This window comes from Ambystoma mexicanum, chromosome 10 (assembly GCF_040938575.1).
Source record: "Ambystoma mexicanum isolate Mex_15411 chromosome 10, UKY_AmexF1_1, whole genome shotgun sequence".
NCBI lineage: Eukaryota > Metazoa > Chordata > Amphibia > Caudata > Ambystomatidae > Ambystoma > Ambystoma mexicanum.
The window spans coordinates 755,147,826-755,165,863 of NC_090932.1; positions in this window are offsets into that span (position 1 = coordinate 755,147,826).

Here is an 18,038-nt window from a genome sequence, read left to right on the forward strand (position 1 = left end):
GGTGTTACACCGCACCCTCCGTGCCGTAACACTGGGGTGTCCTAAAGGATCCTCACCATAGACTCCATACCCTGGAACTGACTACTGTCTCCCAGGGCATGTAAAGTCACCACTGGCTTTACTAGACCTAAATTTACTAACAGAACTAGTACAAACCATCCTATTGTGGACGTACTGGTAGGGGTAATTCGACTACCCCTGGGTCTGTTGTTCGAGGGGGCACTGTCCCGTCCCCCTCGTCGAGTTTTGGCTGGTGGTAGTGGATACTACTTTTTATATTCGACCGCGAATATATTCCTATGGGACTATTCCCATTGTTGGAGGCTAATACTTTTTCACATTAGTCTCTAACATACTGCCGGTTTATTTGTCTTAAATAAATCCACCGGTTGGTATTTTCTGCCAGAACTTGGTTTTTAAAATGGCGTATGTGTTCGCCTCTGTAACTCCGAACCAAAGGTTGAGCCCTTTGTTCCGCTTTTGGCAGGCCTCTGCACAGAAGCCCTCCAGAGTGGTGCCATTCTTTCTGGGTACCACAGGGGATGTGGGAGGAGGTTTAGGCACCCTGGACGGAGTTGCCTTGCCAACTCAAGTCGCACTCTGGTGTGATTGGCCCGAGTGGTGAGCCGCCCCGCTCACCACTTAGCATGTTTGATTGACAGCTAGGCTGAATGAATGGGGGTTTTCTGCATAAAAGCAGGGCTTTTGGGACTGAAACTTCAGAAGTCGCCACAGGACCTAAGAATCCGACAAGGGTAAAGCTGAGCCGACCTGCACGACGACACCTCCGGTGGAGCCCTGCTGAACTGACTCACCACTTCCCAATGACAGAGGAGATCTCCCTGCTGGAGAGTCTTCTTCCCCTGACTGGTGGGAACAACCAGTCCCTTGCTTTTTCTTCGCTTCCAGGACGTAGTGGTCGAATTGCCCGTGCTGAGCACACCGGCAACCGGAGAGCCGCTAACCACTGTACCGCGACCAAAAGGTGGTGCCTTGTGACGGAGCACTCCGCGGCTGGTCTCTTCCCTGGTGGTGCAACGATCTTCAACTTTTCCTCGACGACGAGATCCTCTCATCTTCTGGCAAAGCCCTGACTTGCATCCACCACCAGGAACAACTGCCCCTGCCGGAGCTGTCTCTTCACTTGCAAGGTATTGTGCCCGCCTGGCTGCCCTTGAAACAGTTAGCGTGAGGTGTCTTAAATCCTTACCTTTCCATTGGGTCGCCTCCAGACCTTCTTAAACGTTGTTCTAAAACTGATCCAACCTTTCTGTGACATTTTGCTACAAAGACTTGAAGTGCATTTCCGCTGTGATACTTTTGGGACATACAGCCTTGCCTCTCTCCGAGTGGGCCTGGCCTCTGAACTTTGTGATTTACAGTAGACCCTGCCTTGCTCGCCTTGCATTTGTTTCGTAAAAGTGTTGGTACTGAGTTGGTTTCATACCCTGCCTTTTTCTCTCCCTTTCTAACGAATACTGGAGTGCCATCTAGGTTAAAGCATTCACCTCTGTCTGCAAATAAGTGGTGTCTTTGAACCTATACTTGTCGAAATATTGTTATGGGATTGATATATACTTATAGTAACTGTGATTGAAGTTGTTTGCCATATTAGTGCCAGTGTGTTTTTCATAGATGTGTTTTTAAATAAATAATTATATATCTTTACACCCAAGCTCTGATCAGTGTCTGCTTGTTCTACTGTGTAAATTGCCCTATCCTGTATACTCCAAATACGGTCTAACTCGTCTTGAGAGAAGTTTGACTGCTCAGCCACAGCTACCAAGTAAATCTGGGTGGTGCAGACTGCTACCAATTGGGTTTACCGCTAGCTCCTGTAGACTTAAACTTTTTGCAGTGGTCCCAGAGGGAACTGCACAGGTTTCTGCCTAACACCCACCCCAAAAGGGGCAGTACAACCCAAACTGCTTGGTCACATCCCTTCTGCAAGAGACCACAAGCATCCCCAGACAAGTTTTGGCCTTGTAGGGACTCATCAGTGAGGAGTGTCTTGGGTCTCTAGACCCATCAGGCAGGGGACCCATATCTGGGAATACCCGTCTAACTCAGGGTGACTAAGCAAAACAAAAGAGGTTATGGCTGGAAGGTTTTAAATGAACACCAACCTCTGGCATTGCTCCGGGCAACCCTCCAGACCACCGCTCTTCCCCTGCAAAGACTGCAAAGCTTGATTTGCATAGGGTATTTCCTCTTTTGTAATGGCTTGCCAGGCGAAGAACGATGGTCTGGTGGGTTGCCCAGAGCAATTCCAGAGGTTAAGATTAATTATATGTCTTCCAGTCATCACCTCTTTTGTTTTGTTTAGAGTATGCACCCAGAGAGAAAATTCATGCTTTCCAAAGAGGCTGTTTTGTTCTATGCTTACAACTGCAAAATTCTCATGTGACTAAGACTCTGCTTTTGCATACTCCTCTGCTTACAAATTTCACATGTGCCTAAGACTGCTTTGACAAACACATCCACTTGCACAATTCATATTTTCATATGACTGCTTTGGTGTAATACCTGCCCTACAAAGTTCACATTTGCCCAACTCTACTGTGGTGCACTCATCAACCGACACAGTTCACATATACTTAGTCACCTATATAATTCATGCATTCCCAAGAGTGCTTTGACATACTCTCCCACCTCTACATTTCACATTGTCTTAAGATTGATTTAGCCTACTTCGGCACCTCCAAAATGCATGTGTGCATAAGACTGCTTTGGTGGAATCCCCACCCTCAAAATCAATGGGCGCATCAAGCAGCTTTGGCTTAGTACGACATCTAGAAATTATGTTTGTGGGTTTCTCACTGCTTTGTATGTTGTGCACACCTCCACCCACAAATCATAAATTCCCAACTCTGTTAAATTTCCATCCTAATTGTCAAACTCTAACTAGGGCATTTTATCCATTTATTTCTACACTATCCTATACTACAATTAATTCTAACTAGCTTCTAACTTGTCCACTTTCCCCTTACTCTCTCTCATCTTCTGCTCCTGTGAACTCTCCTCTGCCATTGGGCTCCATGAGGTGGCATCGTCTGACAGAGACTTCAGCACAGCTAGGTAAGGCCATTATTGTTGCTATTTTACCGGCGCTCTGAATCGGATCGCATTTGGGGGCATTATGTGCTCATTTAAACTTGTGCACACAGCAACGCGCTTGAGCGTGTAACTTCATCTACTGCTGCAGTGTGCACATGTTTGCCGCCTTCACTCTTCCTCCGGGCACTGGGGTGCTTTACCATCCTTGAGCACAGCATCTGCAGTGATTGGCCCACTTCTCCATCAATGGACCAATAGGAGAGCCGGGAGGCGTTAGCCAGCCCACTCCCAAAGCCTTCTCCTAAGGCCCATGTCTCAGCTGGCAGGGCTCAGAAGGCCCTCATCTCCTCCCCTGCAGCACCTCACTCTCCACCACCACTTCCTTCTCATGGAACAGTCCCCCAGCATGGAGCCAGATACTCCAAGAACTTGTGCCTCTCCTGGAGCCTTGTTCTCCCATTGCTGAGCACCTGTGAGTTATTTTCTGACTACCTGATGTTTACTCACTAACTCACCAATGTTGACACGAGCTGTGCCATAGTCCACATTTCTGACATTTCACTGATGCCTTCTACGCCTTCTCTATTTTACTGCATTGTGTGCAGTTTGGGCAATTACGAATCTAGGGGTAATAACTGTACACACCCCATTTTTGCATTGCATGTATATGCTCTAGGTGTGTTTAATATCTGTTCACCCCCCCATTTTTGCATTGGATTTGTGTGCTGTTTGGGCAATTTAGAATCTAGGTGTGTTTAATAACTGTACATCCCCTATTTTTGCATTGAACGTGTGTGCGATTTGGTTAATTTCAAATCTAGCTCTGTTACATAACTGTACACCACAAAACTTTGCATTGCGTTTGTGTGCTGTCTCGTCAGTTTCGAATCTATGTGTGTTTAATAACTGTCCACCCCCCAATTCTGCATTGCATTTGTGTGCTGTTTGGCCAATTTTAAATCTAGGTGTGTTTAATAACTGTTCACCCCACCCATTTTTGCATAGCATTTGGGTGCGGTTTGGAAAATGTTGAATATAAGTGTGTTTAATAACTGTACAACCCCCACGCCCCCATTTTTGCATTGCATTTGTGTACTGTTTGGGCAATTTCGAATCTAGGTATGTGTAATAACTGTATATCCCCCATTTTTGCATTGCATTTGTGTGCTGTTTGGATAATTTTGAATCTAGGTGTGTTTAATAACTGTACACCACCACATTTTGCATTGCATTTGTGTGCTGTTTGGACAATTAATTTCAAATGTAGGTGTGTTTAATAACTACAACCCGCTCCCCATTTTTGCATTGCATTTGTGTTCTGTTTGGCCAATTTGAATCCAGGTGTGTTTAATAACTGTGCACTCCCCAATTCTGCATTGCATTTCTGTGCTGTTTGGCAATTTCGAATCTAGGTGTGTTTAATAACTGTACACTCCCCCATTTTTGCATTGCATGTGAGTGCGGTTTGGGCAATTTTTAATCTATGTGTGTTTAATAACTGTACAACCCCCATATTTGCATTGCATTTGTGTGCTGTTTGGCCAATTTCAAATCTAGGTGTGTTTAATAATTGTACACCCCCAATTGTGTAAACAAGTGTTTCTACTGCAACAGTTTGCTCTCCTTTTCGGCTACTGGGCCACCTGGTGAGTTTACGCTTGTACCGTGCAGTCTCTCCTTCTATCCTCCATCCTTATCTCTCCACCACCCCTATGGTACTCACTACCTCGCCTATTATTCTAACTGCTTTAATAACATCTTTCCTCCCTCTCTCTCGAAGTCTGGAAAGAAAAGTTTAAAAAAAGAGTTCCTGACCACCAACCCTGGTCTAACCATTGCAGACTCCGGCATCAGTGCATCTTCCAAAAAGATTGTCACTGATATCATCTTTTCTGTCCCTTCTCCAGATATCTCGACCCCTCATTTTATCTCTACTCTCTGTCCTTTCCTATCCTCACCCATTAATGGTGGCATGAGATGCAAAGTACTCTTGGCAGGCTTCTCTTCATCCAGGTGTATTATTAATGTCTATCGCAATGGCACCATCATAGCTTAGGGCCTTCAAGCCAACCTCCTCCTCCTCTATTCCTGGCACCTACCGCCCCTCATCAACTTTCTTCCTGCACCTGCTACTCCTTCCTCCTCTCGCGCTGTCCCTCCTCTGACTGGTCTACCATGCCCTTGTGCCCCTCCTTGGAAAACCTTCATAGGCAGAGACGGCTTTATCTAGCCACGCTTAATGCTCGCTCTGCTATCAAACACTCTGCTGACATCTGCCTCCTCCTTGAAGACATTGACTTTAATACCCTCACTCTTACCGAGACATGCTTCAATGCCATCTCAGTTATTGCTTTTTCCTCCCTTCTCCCTGATGGCTACAAGATCATCTCTAAGCCTGGCCTTAATCGTTCTGTCTGTGGGATTGCCCTGATCTTCCCTGAGTGGGTCCCTTCTTCCCTTGTACCAACCCAATCATACTCCTCCTTCGAGAGCCTGGTCTGCAAGCACTCTCTCTTCCTCCTCTTAACCTACCCTCCATCTACCCAATGCCACCTCTGCCCTCCCAACCACCCACCCTTTCTCTCCTCCTTCTCTCCTATCACATTGGACGAGGTCACTAGGTTTGTCCGCTCTATGAAGGTCTCCTCCAAACAGGCCTCCCCCTGTTCTTCCAGAACTATTAAGGACAACATCAGCACCCTCATCCCTGCACCAACTGATTACTGCTTGTTGGTTGCCTACATGACCATCAATCTGTATTCTGACCATCAAGAGGCACGCAAACTGCTCTTCTGAACACCCATGAAGAACGACTCACATCTCGTCACACAAACTCTCTGCTGTTCTCATTCTACTTGATCTTTCCTCTCATTTTATACGATCAACCACTGCATCCTCACAAAATGACTCCATGATACCCTTGGTATCTGGGGGTGGCCACTGGACTGGCTGACCTCCTTCCTCACTGACTGTCCCTCCCAGGTCATTCTGGGCTCTTTCTCCTCTCCCACCTCTATCTCCATCTGTGGAATTCCCCAGGGCTCTAACCTCTCACCCTGGTTCTTTAACGTCTATCTCGCTCCACTTGCTCACCTTATCTCCACTTTCTCCCCTCAATTAAAGTGTTATGCAGATGACATCCAACTCTTCTTCAAACTTCCCTATGATGTTCTCCCTATTTACTCAATCATTCCGACTGCCTATCTGCTATCCAGTCCTGGTGTGCCTCCAGTGATGTCTGCCTCAATGCCAGCAGGACTGAGATCCTTCCTATTTGGACTCCCACTCCCTCTTTCCTCCCTTCACTCTGGCCACCCTATATGGGCTCTCCTCGTGCATCTGAAGCCAGAATCCTTGGAGTCATCATTGACTCCTCTCTCTCTCTTTCCTCCCTCAAATCTTTGACCTTACCAAGAAGGCCCATTTTCAACTCCACCTCCTCAGAGGTATCCTTCCTTTCCTCACTTTTCCCCAGAAGGTCAATGTTTCTAGAGCTCTGGTACTCTCTAGGCTGAACTACTGCAACAGCCTCTTCCTTGATCTACCCTATTTTGCTCTCCGCCCCCTTCAGCTTGTCCAGAATAGGGCTGCAAGACTTATTCTTGGCCTCAAGCCCAGGGACCGTATCTCTACATCCCTAAAATCCATCCACTGACTCCTGGTTGCTGCAAAGTTCAAATTCAAAACCCTCTGCATCATCCATAAGGCTGTCTGGGGCCAAGGACCAACCTATCAACTACTTACTCTCACCAAATACTTTCCTTCCAGATCTTTACCCTTGTCTGGTGCTTTTATAAGCAGCAAGCTGGTGGCAGATCTTTCCCCGCGGCTGTCTCCCTCCTCTGGAACAGCCTTCCCCTTCCTCTCCATCTTGAGCCAGATCTCCTCAAATTCTTGAAGTACCTAAATACCTTCTTCTTCGCCTCTTCCTACACCCTCTCACTCCCATGATAATACCCCACAGTCGCTGAGATTGGTGACCCTGGGACATTATGTGTCCTTCTTGCTCCCGGACTTCAGCACAATCACCCTCACCCTTCTGCCACATCCCAGCACTTCCCTTCGGGCACCAACTGGCTTATTATTGGCCCGTGATCAGTGTGTACCAAGCAATCTCTGCCAACCACTTACTGATGCACACAATGAACTACTTGGCACTACCCTCTGTGGAGCTCCTAGCACTTACCTCCTTACCTGCCCCTTCTCTCTATCCCTGCACTTGCAAGTTCTGAATCACAAGGCATAGTAGGACCTCCCCTTTCCTATTTATCAGCTTTTTCTATTTGCCTTTGTTCCCATGTCCCCTCCCCTTTGACCTGTGGGTGTTTTTACACACAATTTCTTGATGTATAAGTGCCTTACAAATGCACAATACATAAATAAATATATAAATAACTACAGATTGTATTGATGCTTCCTCCTCAGGCACCCGAGTTTCTACATGCCTGCCTTTACATGAAGGCAAGCTCAGATCCAATAGAATCTCATTGCACGAGCCTCAGGAGATACCCAAAATGTTCTACGTGTCCAAACCCAGGGAAAATCTATTCATTTCTGGTACATATATGATAATCACTGTTTGAAAGGAAATATTGACATGCATACACAATAGTAGATGAGCTGCATTAAAAATTATAGTGCTCTGTAATTATGGAGGTATCCGGTAATATGAGCCCCACACAAATGGTCACCATACATATAGTCGCGGGGAAAAGGCCATGGCGATATTATGTATGGTGACCATTGTAAGGGTAATGGGGGTAGTAAAAACAGGGGTTGCGGTCGTGTCCCCAGCAGGTTTACAGTGATAATGTCGCTGCAAACCATGGCCTTTTTGCAGCAACTTTTTTGCGTCACTGCATTTTTGCATGGACATTATCACATGTAACCGTTATGAAGGTATGCAATTCTATTTAAAAGAGAAGTGAGTTTGGTTTTGGTCAGCAGTCCAAGATGTTTCCAGTCTATATTAACAGATAACAATATGGATGATTGTGCTCACTTAAATTGGGACTTAGAGATACCAGATTCTTGATAGTTTAAATCTGTGTATGGCTCAAACCGGCTGGAGTTTTTGAATAGCCTCTCCAGCTGTATGTTGGTGGCATGGATCTTGTCTGACTGGAGGGATACAATGAAGAGACACTGGCTCATGTATTCAGATTACTCAAACAAAAGGCTGTTTCAGATTGAAGAGGTTTTGTCTTTCAAGAGGGGTCTGGGTACATGTGCTTTTGGCAGTCCTTGGACAAGCAAGTGAACTTCGAATCGAAGTGAACGATGCATATTCCATTTTTGATGCTCTGATGAAATGACTACTGCTTTGCAGGAATACAGGTATGGTTAGTGGTTTATAAACTCCCGCTCAGCCACACACTGCTACTGAACCAGCACTGGCCTCAGTCATACTTGTGAAACAGGCACGCACAACTGGAACACCTACTTCCCATCTTTAAGATACCATGGGCTGAGTGCAGGGTATATTCCTCAAGTGAGGTGTGAGCCAGCAAGGAGGAATCCATACAAAAATAACAAGTTGGTAATATAAAAAACATTCAGATCAAGGTTTAAAAAAAAATAAGTCTTTACACTAAAAGGACAAACAAGCTATAAAGGCACTGGCAAAAATCCATGTAAGTAAATACACAGATCATGCAGACATTTGTAGAGCAAGGGCACTCTGGTATGAAAAACAGGGGAACACAGAGGCAGATAGCCTTTGTACAAAGTTCAAACTCAAGTCTACATCTTTCAAGGTACAGAGTGTTTTTTAATGCCACTAGGGCCAATAGAACAAGACCAGGGGGATAGAACCACTGTTGTATAGCTTCAGCGGCTTGCTTTAGGTGCTCCCTATAGGCTTCGGGGTCATTTCCTGTGAGTCCATTCAGTTTCCAGCTAGTCAAGCTAGTTTGATGGGATACAGCAATGTCAGTAACTAAACAAGTATCTACGGATTAAGGCTCAAAGTACCTTGGCATAATTGGTGATGCGCAGATGCATGTAGTACAAAGGCTAGGGGCTGGCTTCTTTGTGGAAATGCAGTGATGTAAATTCAATGGGGAGTCAGCCCCACTGGCTCCAACAACATATTGCAGTTCTGAAGCAGCAATTGATTCTAAGCATGAAGAAGCTTGGGACACAGCCAGCCAGTGTGAAGTCATTTGTTTGAAGATGCACAAAACTCTTAAAAAGTGTAGAATATGCAAAGCAACTCCCTGGAATCATTAAGTGGCTCAAAGTCTCCTGGAGGTGCCAGAACCTGCTTGCATCAGTTTCAAGGTGCAGGGAGAAAAATAGCAGTTTCCTTTGATCCTGTGATGCTGTGAGGCCCTGTCTAAGGTCTCTGGGGAAAGAATAAGTCCTTCATCTGCCATTCTCTATCAGAAAGGTTGTAAGGAACAAAATAATGGTGTGACAAAATGAATTCTGCCGTCAAAACAAGAGTGATCCCAATAATAAAGATCAAACAGGCACATTAAAGTGATAAACCTCTTGCACCGTTTATGTTAATGAGGGCCAAAGAAAGGCTAAACTCTCAAAAGGGAATGGACGCAATCCAGTAGTGACTTAAAAAACGAAGTATAACATTCCAAAATAAGGGAATGTCCAATCAAGCCTCCATATATATATATATACTTTAATTACTTGGGCCCTGTTGTTGTATTTGAAGGCTGCAACGTCTTATAGAAGGGGGTTCTTAAGAAGGCAAGCATCTTCATTTTAAAACATTGTATAATGTGTACTTAATAGTAATTTGTTTCACTCATTGTTTGAAAATGTATTGAATACCTATGTATCTTAAATGCACCAATGAATTATGTTTTGTTGTGATATTTTACATGTATGTGTTTAATGAATATTTTATTATTCAAATAAACATTTACAACAACAACTAAATAGAATACAACACAACAACCCACGGCTGGGGAAAGAACACAGAATATGCAACGATAGAAAAATGCAGGACTCTAGGTTATGAAACTGTGGTGCAAGACCACAATGTTCTTAAAATGAATATGTTGTAGTGTGACAAAGGAATTAAAGGTGACCAACCAGTATCTAGGATGCAAAGATGAACCAACGGGGGGGGGGGGGCTGTTAGCAGTCAATAGTACATTTCTTGTGCTTAGTGGTGCAACAGCAGCGAACCAGGCTTCTCAGTGCTGCTTGTGCAGTTCGAATCAAGCTCAAACATGGCAGTCGCATTGTTCCAAATGGGGAGCAGTTGTTGAGCTGGTGGTTGAGCTGAAGTTTGTTGTGGTTCAAAACAGACAGTGTTTAAAGAAGTATGGATTGTGAGGGCCATCAGGGTCAGTTCGACAGCCATTTCAATGGTGAAGAAGTTGGTGACTGAATGGCAGTCATAGTTGAGTGGTTCGATATAGCGTTTGAAGTTCACCTTTTGATGAGACCATCAGGGTCAGATCGACTGTCGATGTCAATCGGCAAGTTAGATGCTGCCAGTTCGAAAAGCAGTCGAAATGTGGCATGTGCAGCGACGAGCTTCAAGTTTGAGCCAAGGCACGATACAATCAGCTGGTGTGGTGCAGTGTCAAAGAGGCTTGAGAGTGCAGGACAGCGGCTCAAAAATCAGATGAGTGCCAAAGGAAGCTGCAGAAGTTTCTGTTTGTCCAATGTGGTTGAACAGGCTCAAATCACACCTTGCTGTGGTCTGACAGTGAAAACACAGGGAACCTGGCTGGCTTGGCTCTCAAGTGTTTTAAGTCCCAATCCATGGGATCAGGGACATGATTAGTCATTTTCTTGGGCTCCCAAACATAGGAGAGGGTGGCATACACCTGCATGTGTGCTTCAACATAGTTTGAAGTCAGATGCTTTTTGGAAATTCTGTTTAGGAAGTTGTTTTTTGTTAAGTATTGGTAGTAGTTGTATGAATAAGCAGATCTGCCAGTAGCATTTCTTTTGCTAATGGGAGCAGCCATTAGCCGATGTTGGAAGATTTTCTTTTTTTCTTTTGAGCTCGGTTGGAGCATTATGACAGCATGGATAAGCTATTGTAGCATATGCATAAAGCGCTTTCACAATATAAAGAAATGGGGAAATAGTTTAAACCGTAGCCCGAAGAGGGCACACACGATAGGACTATATTGGGAAATATGCACACATATTTACTATCAACCTATAAGAGGAAACAGTTGAAAAATAGGTAGAGCATACTTGATTTATGGAAATATGTTTGTGGAGGAAGAGTTTGCTTTGATAATGGTGGGGAGTTGTCAAACCAGGTGAGCAAAACCTCTACCATCCTATCACCCCCATACGGTTCATACCCTTCACAGCCTGCCATAGGATACACCAACCCCCAGTTTCTTCTACCACAATAAAGAATGCGAAAGGGACATCATGTCATGACCCTCGTCCCGAATCCACACTGGCAAGCCCATTGGACAGGTGGGACCAGGACTCGGGTCTCTAAGGCCTGGTATCCACTGCAAAAGCCCTCTTGGGGCCAGTCTTGGCGCCTATGGTGCCAGGCTCATACACTGTGAAAGACGTGTGTTCAGGGAACTACTTTATTGAGGCTTTCAGCCAACATGGAGGCATCCACATAGCTTGGCTCCTGGGAACTAAGCTATGCGTTATAGTGTTTTGGGTGTGGTGGCCTAGGGACTATTTTACCTGGAATACTTTGTTGGGGCTATTTAAACCACACCCGAACAAGACAACAAGCTTTGCATTACTTTGCAGTCTGCAACGTGACGCTCACCGTGTCCAGCTATACCCACGAGCCTCGGAGAAGCAGAACCTGCAGGGAGACAAAAGGAACACCGTTAGTAGCAGCATCTTACCTGCAATCTTCATCTTTATCTACTCGCAGCTCTTGTGAACAGCTTCCTTGGATCCGCACGCCTCCCGGACCGAAAGACCTGAAAGAGGAAGGTAAAGACAACATTAAAGAAGGCATTAGAGACATTGTAAAACAACAAACTGCTCAAAAGGCTTACCTGGTTGGTCGCCTCTCGGCTGGCATCGCTCCGTAAATTCCACACGCGCGGGGGGAACACCGTGACCTACGAGAAAAGAAGGAAAACAGGTTAGCAAAGGCAAGACATCACAGCGATGCGCATATCGCTTACTTACCGCATCATAGTGCTCATTACGCGCCATCATTGACCGTTGAGGCTTAACAAAGTCAGTTTGCCACGCTGAAGCTCCGCATATCTAAGGGAGAAAAGAGACATTACTAAACAATGAAAGGCATGCAGGAATAATAACGATACGAAAAAACAGCAATAAGACCTACCTGAAAGACATCAAATGGGCCGGCGTCAGTGAAGTAACTGGACTGCACACGCCCATGAAAGACAACACGCCCCTGCAAAGAAGGCAGGACAGAGAGCACGCTTAATTCTACAACAAGGTGAGGAGAGGGCCCAGAGGGGCTGAAATAATACGGGGTGGAGGGAGGATACTTACCCCGATCGGCCAGTCTTAAACACAGCCCTCCTGTATTTTCAGACGGAATCTTCCCCGCAGACCACATCTGGGAACCACTGAGAAGTATACCAGTGAGCAGCTTGGCTGGGTGGCGTCCCCGTGGATACCAGGTGAGCGTAACACATCAGGGAAGCCTGTTGGAGTCACAACAAATCTGATAAAATCAACAATTGAGAACAAGGCCCGCAAGCAGGTGGAGGCGGCATTATAAAAAGCAGAGCAGGAGCTGACACAAGCTTAGCATCCCCAGAACAGACATCAGGGGCAAAGGGAAGGGCAGAGCATAGGTAGTAATGAATGGACAGTGGGAGAGATCCTCTTTAAAATATATGGTACAGTTGTAAACAAACCCCAAATCTCTGTAGCGCAGACCACCACTGGTGAAACCATGCAATGGGGCACAGGTGAGGAATCACACAATTACTGGAAAAGGACATGGATAGGTTAAACAGAGATGTATTAAGAGTGAAAGGGAGTCAGGGGGGAAGACAGCAACGGGTCAGGGGCAACTACCTGGAGCTGCAAACTTTGATCGCAGCTCAGCCAAATGGACCCAGCCAAAAGTAAGAAGTGAGTAAGAGACTCTATCTGTAACCAGTAGGTCACACAGCTCCCGTTGTTACAGAAGGGACCGGGGAAATGTCATTATGTGCCTTCGCTCCACATGGATTGGGTCAACTTAAAGGCATGGTCTAGTAACATTTTTTATTGTCCCTACGGGTCGGCCATGTTTTTTTAAGCCTAAGTGGCTCGATTTTAGAAAACTTTCCTATGGACCTTACCCGAGTTTTCGTCCATTAAACGCACGCGAAAACAAGCACCAGGGAGCTGCCATTTTGTGATAATCCTATCATTTCCCCCATCGCCCTGGCTGACCTGCTTTTGCGGCACTAAATCATATCCCCCGCCCCTGAGCCTGTCATCAGCAGACTCGTACCGCCCATTTCCCAACACCAAAGCACGTCTTGTGTCAACATTCGCTGCGCTTCAGCTAATGACGTGACGCCATGGAAATGGCAGGACGCCTCTTTCCTCAATAAGTATAAATAGACCGTTTCACAACACACAGCAGCAGATTTTCTATTCCATTCCTCTCTCTGTGTTACTTAGAGTATTCTGTGACTCGTTTCTGTGCTCTGGTCAGCTACCTTCGCCGCTTGTAGGCCGTGTGAACACCTGTACCATCTCGGTAAATTATTTTACTTTGTTTACCACACAATGGCTACAATAATGCCCTACATGTCCGAGCATACTGAGGAGGAACTACTGGAAAGGGAAGCACGCAAAAACGATGGGGATTCGGACGGCAGTTGGCAGGACGAATCAACAGATGAAGAGCCTGGGCCTAGTCGCATGGACGGCGTCTCCACCTGGTGCACATGCAATCGGTGCAAGCTAATGCCAACCGAGGACGAGAACTGCTGCTGCCGAGAAAACTCGGGATGCCTGGCCTACATTTCGGAAGGCGAGCCACGACCGCAATGCATCACCGAGCTGCCAGACATCAGGGCAGCCTGCCTCACACGGGGCGTGTTGAGAATAATGATGGTGCTTATGCACGAACTTCGCGCAACTGTTGGTCCTCGTAATCCGAGTAACGAGTAAGTATACACTGCTTGTCATGCCACTCCTATTTCATGTTCTTCTACTATATCCAAAATTACATCTACATATCATTGTAACGCATGTAAGTCGTTCAATAGTGTGCATTGTCTAGATAGCATTTGTCCGTGCAGAATGCCATTAGTTACAAGAATTGTCATTGACAACAAACGAATATTAAACTTATCTTGGTCATTTAAAAACAGTTTGTTTCATTTCTTTTCACAGCTGGTACAGGCTGGTGGCCTATCGTTCCTTTACATGGTGGCTCCACGGGAGGCTTGGACACCGCGTTCGAAGAGTGATACCCGCCTGTGCCGTTCGTGCCATTAGAGAAACGTTCCCGAGTGACAGCGGTCAGTACAGGGGATTTTCTCTCGCTGTGCTGCAACCTGACCTGTATAATCTTTAAAGTCTTGTATTTTTGTGTCATGAAAATAAGATACAAAATAAAACACCACATATATTTTAACAACGGTTGTTTCGATTTTTTAAATGAATCAAGTGTGTCTCCATTCAAGGATGGACGTCAGACATCTGTGCTCCGAATGGGTGAAGGTCTGGTCGCTGTGAAGCAGGGTGGTCACTATCTATCTAAGCTAACATAACATATTCTCGATAATGCATGCACTAAATAACACTTGTTCAAAGTCTTTAAGTAGGTTATGTCTCTATAAAAGTCACACATATATCTATACTAACAATTACCATTGGATTATACAGGCCTTAGGGTCTTGACCATTATAATGCACCGGTTGAAGTGTGGGTCTGTGCTCACAAGACTCTCCGGTATGTGGCATTTTGTATTGATAAGCAACGATATACTATCAAAGGCGGTTCGCGCCAGTGGATGAGCGCTGGCATGGGGGGCTGTCAGGGGCATGAAAGGCCAAGGTGCCAAACTGCATGTATACTTCAAAAGGTATCCCACGCCAAGGGGCCATCGGTCACATGGCCTCCTCAGACCCTGTGTCTCCAGCCAGGCCTCCCCTTGAAGCAGGCCGCCCCCCTGCAATCCACATAAGTGTGTCTCCATTCAGCAGTCTTCCTGTGCCTTATCTGCATGCCCCAGGCCCATCCATCCCACCCCCCTCTATCAAATGGCGGTTCACACCCGGGGATGAGCGCTGGCATGGGGGGCTGTCAGGGGCGCGAAAGGCCAAGCTGCCAAACTGCATGTACACTTCAAAAGGTATCCCACGCCAAGGGGCCACTGCTCACATGGCCTCCTCAGACCCCGTGTCTACAGCCAGGCCTCCCCTTGAAGCAGCCCCCCCCTGCAATCCACATAAGGGTGTCTCCATTCAGCAGTCTTCCTGTGCCTTATCTGCACGCCCCAGTCCCATCCATCCCACCCCCCTCTATCAAAGGCGATTCACACCCGGGGATGAGCGCTGGCATGGGGGGCTGTCAGGGGCGCGAAAGGCCAAGGTGCCAAACTGCATGTACACTTCAAAAGGTATCCCACGCCAATGGGCCATTGCTCACATGGCCTCCTCAGACCCCATGTCTCCAGCCAGGCCTCCCCTTGAAGCAGGCCGCCCCCCTGCAATCCACATAAGTGTGTCTCCATTCAGCAGTCTTCCTGTGCCTTATCTGCACGCCCCAGGCCCATCCATCCCACCCCCCTCTATCAAAGGCGGTTCGCACCCGGGGATGAGCGCTGGCATGGGAGGCTGTGACGGGCACAAACGGCCAAGGTGCAAACAGCATGTACACTTCAAAAGGTATCCCATGCCAAGGGGCCATTGGTCACATGGCCTCCTCAGACCCCGTGTCTCCAGCCAGGCCTCCCCTTGAAGCAGGCCGCCCCCTAAGACCACGACATACATACGTCATTCATTCACAAACACACCCCTGTTTCTAATACTTTATAAACCACTTGATATGTCTCATGAGAACATCTTTGTGCTTTGCAAGTCAACTCCTGAACGTGTTACCTGGCAACCACTGAGATCTACGCTAATCTGCTCGTCGTCGTGCTATCCGGGAACTTCTGTGACCGCTTAGAGCAAACCCATCAGTGAGCTACCTGTGGCCACCCACCTATTCTCCTGCAACATACTGCTCTGCTTGCTGAATCCAACTGTTTGTTGGTCAAGGTAAGGCCATGTATCCTAGTCATATTTCGCAGATTTTTAAATTTCTATCTATTTGCGAGTAGAGTACACAATAGTGCTATGTTCATTGGTCTCATTGCTATTGACTTGAGTTTCCATTGCTATGCTATCAATAGATCTATTTATTTTCATCTGTGTCTATTGTCGTCGAATTGCATCCTTCGGGGGTCCAGTCTATAATGTAAGCATGTTTCCTTCTCGTGCAAGACAGAACATCCAAGGGACGAGTCACATGTTCAGATTTTAGGCACATCATTTATACATTTCTGCAACTTATGCAAATACTAAGCCGCATATAATGAACTGGTATAGTTCCTGCGACCAAAACAAACCTTGCATTGATCATTGTATGATTCATTTACTTTTGTATCAAATCTTTATTCTTGAAGATTGTATAATAATGTCGATATTTACTTTTCAGATTTATCAACAATGCCTGCCTGTTCGATTAGCGGTTGCCCTTCGAAGACCCATGCGAAATCTGAAGGCACTACAATGCATGTATTCCCAAAAACTGTTGATCGAATAAGAGAATGGTTCAGACATTGCGGATATCCACTGGATGAGCTGGAAAGTAGAGTCCAACAAGTCTTACAGGACAAGAGGGGTGATCGATACCGCATCTGCAGCCGGCACTTTTCCTTGGACATGTACACAACATCTTGGGTAACAAAGAAGAATAAACAGCGAACGACACGGAAATTGCTCGAAAACGCTATTCCCACTCTATTCATCCACATTCCGCCACCGGTGAGTCAAGTGTCCGGATTTAGCTTTAGGCCTTGCGGTAGTGTGTAGGTAGCCGAACGGATTAATTGATATTGTAGGTGTTCTATCCCTTGTAATAATTTCGATATTGATATGAGTGTATAGTTTTTTGAATAATGACATTTATCAATATATTATTTTTCGATTTCATAACCCACAAACGCAATGTATATATATGGGAACAGGGAACTTTGCTGTATTGAGCATTTTTCAAGTATTCTGTCGCCTTACATGCTATTTTTAATATTGGCATTTCATTATCAATCATTAATTTACCTTTACAACTTCTTGACTATCCCTTGAATCTGAAGCAAGAACATTCTACATCCTTGACGTGGTCGCAGTTATCAACCACTTCTAGCGCGTATCAGGTAATCTTACTAGGCTAATCCGCTACAGACTTGTTTTATGCATGTCAAGTAATAGTTTTATTTTATCGTGTAATTATTTTACCGAATGTTTGGTTAGTGCTTTCCAATTGATATACACCTTAGTTATCGTCCACTGGTGTTTGTTTTCAGTTATAATTAGTGTTATCCATACTAATGCAAGTACTGTCTTTCAGGGAGATGCTGAAGCGTCCGCCACATCTACAACATTTCTAGATGTTCTTCACCAGCAGGAGGTATGGATACTGACAGCTCCATCGAGCGTCATCATCAGAGCTGGAATTCTTGTCGTTTGATTGTTCTACACAATGTTTCATTCGTGGTTAGCCGTTGATATGTACCTGTGCTGTCGACCCCTGGTGTGTGTTATGTTTTCACTATTGTAATCCTCACTAATGCAAGTACTATGTTTCAGGCAGTTGATGGAGCGTCAACCCCTGCACTTGATGCAGAGCCTGACATTCAAGTAATTCCAGGGGAAGTGGAAGCGGGACCATGCGTATACGAATCGGCGCAACAGCTTTCGGAAGTGCGCACTACATTTGCAACATCCATAGATATTCTTCAGCAGCACGAGGTATGGATACTGAAAGCTCCATCATGCGTGATCATATAACGTGATTCCATTTGCTATATTTTC